This window comes from Dipteris shenzhenensis, chromosome 3 (genome assembly GCF_047967505.1).
Source record: "Dipteris shenzhenensis isolate YYH24624 ecotype China chromosome 3, Dip_SZ_1.0, whole genome shotgun sequence".
Classification (NCBI taxonomy): domain Eukaryota; kingdom Viridiplantae; phylum Streptophyta; class Polypodiopsida; order Gleicheniales; family Dipteridaceae; genus Dipteris; species Dipteris shenzhenensis.
The window spans coordinates 42,210,484-42,219,010 of NC_141598.1; positions in this window are offsets into that span (position 1 = coordinate 42,210,484).

The following is an 8,527-nucleotide window of genomic DNA, read 5'->3' on the forward strand; positions in this document are numbered from 1 at the left end:
CATCAACTACATATCTTGCATTCATTCTCCTCAACTACACATCTTGATTTTCCATCAACTACATATATTACTAAGTTAAAGAGCCTGTGCGTTTTCATTGCAATACTCATGGTTATTTAATTACACTCTACATTTTTAAACGGTGTTTTGGAGATTTTCAAATGAGAATGCTCACAACAGAAGCGAGTCTCAATGTCAATGGAAATTCCATAGACTCGCTATTATGAAAGTGTTTTTGAACATCACTATGGCTCACGAGATGAATCTAACTCAAATGGGTTTCAAAGTTTATTATTTTTTTGATGATAACGTAGTTTAGACACTGATATTCTATTTATTATTTGAGAATGTAGTTGATATTTCACACTTCATGAATGGCTATCTAGTCTATTTTCACATATTTCTCCTATTTTTTCATTGAGGGGAGCTACAATTTCTTCCAAAACTGCCATTCTGGGAATTGGGTTTTTCCCGAATTATCTAATACGGTCTTTAAACAGTTTGGTCTTGGGAAACTCCATATTGTCCATCGTGGGTTTTGGAAACCCCTTTGCTAAGTCTAACACCCCAAGCTGAGCCATAGGCTCAGCTTAGCCTAGGGTTGATGTAGACCTAGCCTGCACTTCCCCCCTTTGCAACTCTTGATCCCTTTGCTGCCTCCAGGGTTTAATGTCAAAACTAGCAGCGCTAAAGATGGCCTAGCGACAAACTAGTGGCTAGGGTTTCGTATGATGACGATGAGCTACTCTGAGAGAGAGAGAGAGAGAGAGAGAGTTGCGGGAGGCCTCACGGGCCTATGGGACAAAATGCAAAATGTCAAAATGACTTACAACATCTGGATAAAACCAAAGACTCGAGGAGTGCACATGGCATCTCTGCTCGAGGTGATTATAGTTAACACACATCTAAGTTCTAGTCCTATCATAAAATGGCCTTCGTTACATTAGTTTAAGATTGAGGGTCTTTAGGTTTAGATTTGAAATCTCTAATTAATGCTAGTCCATCTCTGTAAACTCCCCACTTTCTAGCTTTATGTGCATCCTTCACTTTAGTAAGTTCGATACTCCTTTGTTTGAGTTGAGTAGGAGTGAGCTCCTCAGATATCCAAACCCGTGTACCTTTCAACTTGTTTGTCTAGTAAATAATCTTTACTTTGCCTGCCCTCTCATTGAAATAAACTTGGAGCTGTTTCTCTTGCTTAGTGATAGCACTAATGTCATTTGTATCCCATTCAACTTATGTTTTCTCCTTTTTTAGGCATGTGATTCTCTCCTTTGGATCTTCAACATCATCAAAGCATCAAGAGTCTACTAGCCCCCCAATGCATATGATTTTCTTCTCTAGCTTCCAACTCTTTCAATTACTTGTAGAAATCAGATCTGTTCACTTTGTTGTGTACATCTGCTATCACTTCTTGTTTTGTAGATTTCAATTGAGTGTTAAACATTTCCTACACTTAGGAAACTAGTTGTGGTGTTGGTGGAGATGTATTACATTAGTGTAGCACTTCCTTGATGACTTCTTGCTTTCCATTGCCTTCCCTATCATGAACTATCCTTTCAAGAGTTGCAAGTCGAAGCTTAAGTTCTCGCACTTCAAGCTCTAGGTAGTAGATGCACTCTTGTGGATCAGGAGGCTTCATTCTCTGATATGTTTTTGCACATGGGCTAGGTGTCGGGGAAAAACCTACCACTTGTGAATACAAAGGTTCACGGGAGTGAAAGCCTTGATCTTGGGCATCTTGGACATCTCCATTGTGACCTGTGCGAGCTGAGTAAACCCCCTCCCTATTGCATTAACCCTCGAGATGGGTTGCGGGGTTTTCAGCCTAGCTCGGAGTCCTAAAAACCTTTCCTCTTCTCTGTTGTGTAGCCCTGTGTAGGAGCCTACTAATGGAGATGACGGTGACTTGTTTTGTGGGGCTATTTATAAGGAGCCATTGGTGGTGGCGCCTTGCCTTGTTGGAACCACTGTAGGTGACGAAGCTTGGCGGACTACTGTGTGTAGGTACGGCTACAGGTACTCAAACAGCAAAGAGAGAGAGAGAGAGAGAGAGAGATGTATTTACATCTTCAAAAGACCTCACGTTTCTATGAGACAAAGTACAAAATATATGTAACCCATACAAGCCACCGTGGGCTAAAGAAAAGGGCTCGCTAGGGCCCTTGCTGAGTGCTAGAAATGCAAAAAAGGCTAGTACAAAATAGTAGGAAAAAAGAGCAATCAAGTACTACTCAAAACCAGAGCTCCAAGTACATGTGCAGGCTCTATATAACCTGGCTCCCTGATGGTCTTTTGATGTGATGCAAAGAGCTCACGTATCTGTATCTACTGGGCTATCTCTCGTGGTGGTAGGGGACACGGCCTCTCAGATCTTTGTATCTGATGGGCTACATTGAGACTAATGCGGTCTTTGGCAGTTCCCTTTAAGGAGGGCAGAGATAGGTTGGACCTCAATCGTGCATGCTCTGGTAACCCCACGTGCCACGTGTGGTCTCTGTGTCTCTTGCCCATCCATATCCTAATGACGGGTCTCACTGCTAATCCATAGTGCTCTCGTTTCCTCAAGCTCCTCCCCCTCGATCTCATCTAGTGCTTGTGCGAATGCATAAAAGTTAGTGACGTGTGTCTAGCTCGGTGTCCTAAGGCAACAACTGTGTCTTGGTCTCATGAGAGTGTTAAAAAGCCAGCCCTTTGTTGGTGGGTCGTAAAAATGCACCTGGAAGCATTGTCTCTCTTGTCGGGCCAGGGCGCCCTTCCCTCGTGTGAGGCGTGCTCTACTGGCATGGGTCATCGTGAAGACTGGTCCTACAAATATTGTCCCTAGGTACGTGTAGGACTGCACTATCTCCACTGGCTCCCCTCGGTAAGTGAAGCTATGTCGATGAAGCACCGCTTGGGATGTGTTGAAGATCATAACCTTGGTTTTTCCAAGGTTAACTGTCAAGTCCCTCTCTTTGTAGAACACCTCCAGGGCCTCCAGGTGTTTCTTCAATCCCTTAGCTGAGGACAAAATGAGGACTATGCCATCTACATACAGTAATACCTGTACCATAAAATCAGCCAATAAGGAGCCCTCTCCCCCCAAGCGATCAACAAAGGATGTGATCTCATCAATGTATAACCCGAAGAGAATCGGTGAGGGGGGGCATCCCTACTTCACCCATATAGTACTCTCAACCTAGTTTAATAGCCCTCCAAGACCATGGACCTGCCCTCTGATGGACTCATATAAACTTATTTTTAGTAAAGTAATCTATATTGGTTGTGCACATTTCACCATGGTTCTCAAAAAGGTTATCCACCTTTGAACAAGGATTTGGTTGCACATGCGTACTTTTGTTCTTTCAATTAGCTTCTCTTTTGAGTAGTTCCATATCCACATAAGTGATAACTTGCATTATGCATAATATTCATTTATTAGGGTTTTCATTGCACTGATTTGGCTTTTGGGCCATGTCTAAATTATGTTGTTTGTCTAATTACGATCATATTTTTGGCTGCAGTGGCAATGAGGCATAGAATGTAAGATAGTAGCTCAAATTTATTTGGCTGAAGCATTTGCTACAACAGTCTACATAATGAACAAGACTCCCACTACAGCAATACATGGCAACTCAGCTTGTTTAGGATGTATGTATCCTTATTATCATCTTCCTCTTTAAGTTGCTTCCAAAAAAACCATGTTGATATTTTTTGTCCGATATTCCAAAAGAAGTTGCTTCCATTAAAGGATGCATTGCATTTTTTCTCTAGCACTTAACATTTTCTCTTGTTTGTAGGTTATGTTTTAATACTTGTATTTTGGAGTTGCATGTCTATCTATTCCAAAGACCTTACATATCCATATTCTTCTCTTTGTAGGTTACTTTTTTATAGTTATATTCTGGAGTTGGATGCGTATCTATTCCAAAGATAGCTCACATATTTATATTCTTCTCTAGTTTGTTGTTTTAGACTCTTGTACAGTGAAAGGAGTTTTTGTTTTTGTTCCCTTCTTTTGAAGGATTTCTTAAAAGCATCTAAAGTTGAGTAGTAGCTTGCTTATATATGTTAAGAACTGGGATGATAATTATAGACATTTCTAACCTGAGTATAGTTCTTCTTTTTGAAACTGGGATGTTAATTGTAAACCTTTTTTTAAAAAAAGTATAGCTCCTTTTTGTAAAAATGATGTCTTGTAAGTTGTTTAAAATGAAGCTTTAGTGTTTCTAAAACTGATGGCCATGCTATTACTTGAAATTTAATCATGTTCTAGGTGATTCTAAGAAAAATATATATTCTTAAGGTTTATTAAACTATTCTTGAATGAATTATAACTTGTCTATTTGCTTGGAAAGTAATATTTAAGTGAAAGAACAATGCTAACTATCACAAAGAGTTGGGTGGACCATTATAAACTACTTGGGACTTAAATTTGAGCATTGCTTTTGCTGAGGTTACACATATGCATTTTGTCAACTGTAATTTTCGTATGAACATTTTTGAAATCTGCTTAATATAAGCCTTATAAATGGAAATAGATTTTTTCGACCATTCGTTATTTGTAAAGCTACATATATGTACTCATGAATCGATGGCTACTAGTACATCACTAGTACACATTTATTTCCAAATGAAATTTTGCACTCCACATTTTGAGTCAAGTCATATGGTTTTTTTGCTTCTTCATGCTAGTTTGTTTTGTAGCATGTTCTTATCATTTTCTTTACTTCTAGAACTACTAATGTTTCATGTGTATTGTGTGTATATGAAGAAAATATTTCCATATGAAAAAGAAGGAAACTCCCAAATGAAATTGTCACATAGGCAATTTCGAACACTAATAAAAAATGATTTTGCCCACATGGAATCAATTAATTGGTCATGTTTGAATGTGGCATCTATAATATTTGGAAAAATAATGTCATGGGAATATCAAATGCCTTACCCAAAGTTTTAGAGATGAGAAACAAGAAGTTTCCATATGGGAAGTTAGAAAGTTCCCAAATGCGAAACAAGGAGTTCACATATGGGAAGTTAGAAAGTTCCCATATGAAATTCTCATAATTACCACATGGGGAATTTAAATTAACAATGCAAAAATAAAATTCGTTGTGGGAATAATGGAAGTTGCCCTGGAAATAATGAGAAATTTCCATATGGGAATCTAGAAACTTCCCATATGAAATTCCCATATTCTAAATTGATTTTGCCTTTTCATAGATGGGAAAGGAAAAGTTTGCATATAGGAAAGAAGGACTTTGCATGTAGGAAGTTATCAAGTTCCTAGATGGGAAACAAGAAGTTTCCACATGGGAAGTTATAAAGCTTTGGTTGATTAAAAATTTCCATGTGGCAACATGAAGTTGGTATACAACAGTTTTATATGAAACCCTCATGGGAATAATAAGAAGCTTCCATATGGGTATTTAGGAACTTTTCATATGAAATTCCCACATGGATATCTAGAAACTCTCCATATGGAATTTCCATATGCTAAAACTGTTTTGCCTTCGTGGAGATGGGAAATAACATGTTACCATATGGGAAGCTAGAAAGTTTTCACATGGGAAACAAGAAGTTTCCATATGGGATTTTCCTATTCCAAATTGATATTACCACATGGAAACATTTAATTTACTATGCAAGATTAACAACTCAAAAAGTTCCCAGTGATAATTCAAATTACATTTAACTAACAACTCAAATAAGACTCCATGTGGCAATATCGAACACTTTTGTAGGTGGGACAAATCAGCTTTCCATGTGGAGAAATTTTCCATATGGTGAAAAGTCTCCTATGTGGTAACAAAATTAACCACATGGAAACACCAAGATTTCACATGATGGAAAAATTCCCACATTTTTTCACACGGTGAGTTTATTTTTACTTGTAAAACAAGGGAAAATATGTGGAAAAACAAGGTTTTTTCCCCAAGTGGGAGCACGTCCCAAATTTCTTGTGTATTTCCTTCAACCACATAGTCGTGCTTTGCTTTGAACTGATACTACGGTTGGATTTCTTCATAGACCTCATCACCATGTAGAGCTATTGCCTCACAATCACATAAGTTTACATACATATTGCATAGCAAAACTCCATCAATACAAATCGCCATTTCCTTCTTCTTATTAATACCTCAACCAATAGGCCAACCTTTAGATAGTGCTAACTACACAACCAGCATGCCTCCTATCACTGATATTCCATACATACAATCAACTACAACTCTTTACAAGCCCAATCTATGGTGAGTCGCCTGTTGCTTTAGCTTCTATCATAGACCACAGCGAGCTGTTTGTAGTTCGATCTGTAGCCCACTAGCTCCCATTGTGATTAAGTGATGATTGATTCCTTTATATTGCCCTCCTTTCCATCATAGCACTCATGGAGTCTCCGTCGCCCATCATCTCCAAGCCTCTGAATAATAGAGATGCCCAATCCAAAAGCTCCCTGCTCCTCACAACCACAGCAGCTCTCACCCCTTCAAGCTTGGCTCTCCATTGCTGCCTGTCCTTCCACCATGAGCTCACTTTATCCCTACGCTCCTTGCCTTTGACCTCTCCTCCCTAGGCCTTCAGTCACTCATGATTTTCCTTTTCCCTTGCAACTCCCTCATCTTTCAACTTCATCCCATTTACTACGAGCCACTCTTGCGCAGCCTGTCCTTTAGACTCCCACTAGTGAGTTCTCACGCCTCCTCAACTCAGCTTTCCTCTAAAGCAACCCCCGACCTTCTGGCCTTCTAGCTTGCTCCCCTCTTCAAGCTCACCAAACTGTCCTCCTATCTCCAATCTCCAACTGCTCCTCCCCTTTCAGCAACACACATTCTCTTATAGTCGGCTCCTCGTGAGGCACTTCCACAGTCTCTCCAATGCTCATCGAGCTCCCCTCTTGTCTCTACAGCTTGCCCTCATTCTCCATCAGCGTATTGCGATCCTCATCTACTCATTCTCCCACACAAACCTCTCCTAGATCTCATCGCCTAGCTCACGGTTCTCCATCCAGCCATAGTCCCGATCCCCCCGCTAGCCTAGGAGCCCCCGTGGATCTCTGGCCTTCCCCTATTCTCCTCCCCTCCGAGCCTCCTTTTAGTAAGCCCTATAGTGGAGACACCTCCACCATCCAGGAGCTTCCAGCCACCACCTTCCATTCAGAAGCTCCCCCATTATCATCCTCACATAGCCACAATTCATGCATGCTTTTTTAATATGTGCCATGTCATCATTTGCCTTTTTACCCCTCTTCCACCCTTCCTTCAAACTTTATACCAAGGCCCTTAATGCTCAAATAATTGACTATGTGCACACAAATGCATGCCACCAGCATTTAGTGCCATATTGGCCATACTACCACATATGGTGAACACCATCCCAACACAATGGATTTACAAGACAACCATGACAAAAAAAATGTTCATGCCCTCATACAGAAAGGATTCAGGACAACCATCAAGAGTACATGTCATCCGACAACAAAACTCCATCACACTCTGGATACCATGTTTTGAATTGTCTGGTGCACCCACACTGCTTCTTCATCATTTCCTAAAAGTCCCCATAGAAGTGTCTACCATCTCAAGGAAATATCTATATCAGTGTAGAGTCCATCATGAGGGTGTCCATAGCTCAAAGCCACCACCAACTAGCTATGTACATAGCTATGCACTCACCCATCAACATGCAATAAATGAAAAACATTTTTTCATTTTTATCCACACAATGTATAGTGGAGTAGAGGCCATACTCTAGTCTGTGCCATAGCATGGGTTGCACGTCCTTGCCATGCATGTCCTTCCACTGGTGTGAGACGTCTGCATGGCCCTCCTATTCCTAACAAAATTACTACAGTGTAAAGTATGTGTGGCTGCACATACTCCAAGCATAACAACGAACTATCTGCCAATCCAGCTCATTCGCTAAAACCTGGTTCATCAAACTAGCCAGTAGGCATGAGTAGGCTCTTAGGAATGCAGCATATCACATACATGTGCATGGTCATGGTAACATTCTTCATGAATCATGGAAAAATTTTCAACATAAAAGATGTTTTCTTATATGCAACATTATGGCTAGTTCATTATTATATAGAATAATCCTTTCACTAGAATACTCTCACTAGAATACTCTACAACCTACTTTTAAGGAATGTGTTGCTTGCATACAAGCCATATTTTCTTCCTTTTAGCATTGCTCTTATGCAACTCATCAATATTGTGCATTATTAATTTAGAGCAATGCTATATATTAATGCTAGTACTTAGCAATTTGGACTTAGCAATGCTATCATTTAGCACTTAGCACTTTGGAATTCACACTTAGCAATGCTATCATTTAGCAATTGGCACTTAGTACTTACCACTTACCACTTAGTACTCAGCAATGCTATCATTCAGCAATTAGCACTTAGAACTTAGTACTTAACACTTAGCACTTAGTGTTGAGAGGAAGAGAAAGAGGAGAGAGACTGACACAAGAGTTGCTCCCAAGGAAATGATTCTATTCATAAATCATAGGCATATATATATAGTCAAGGACTAGGCTG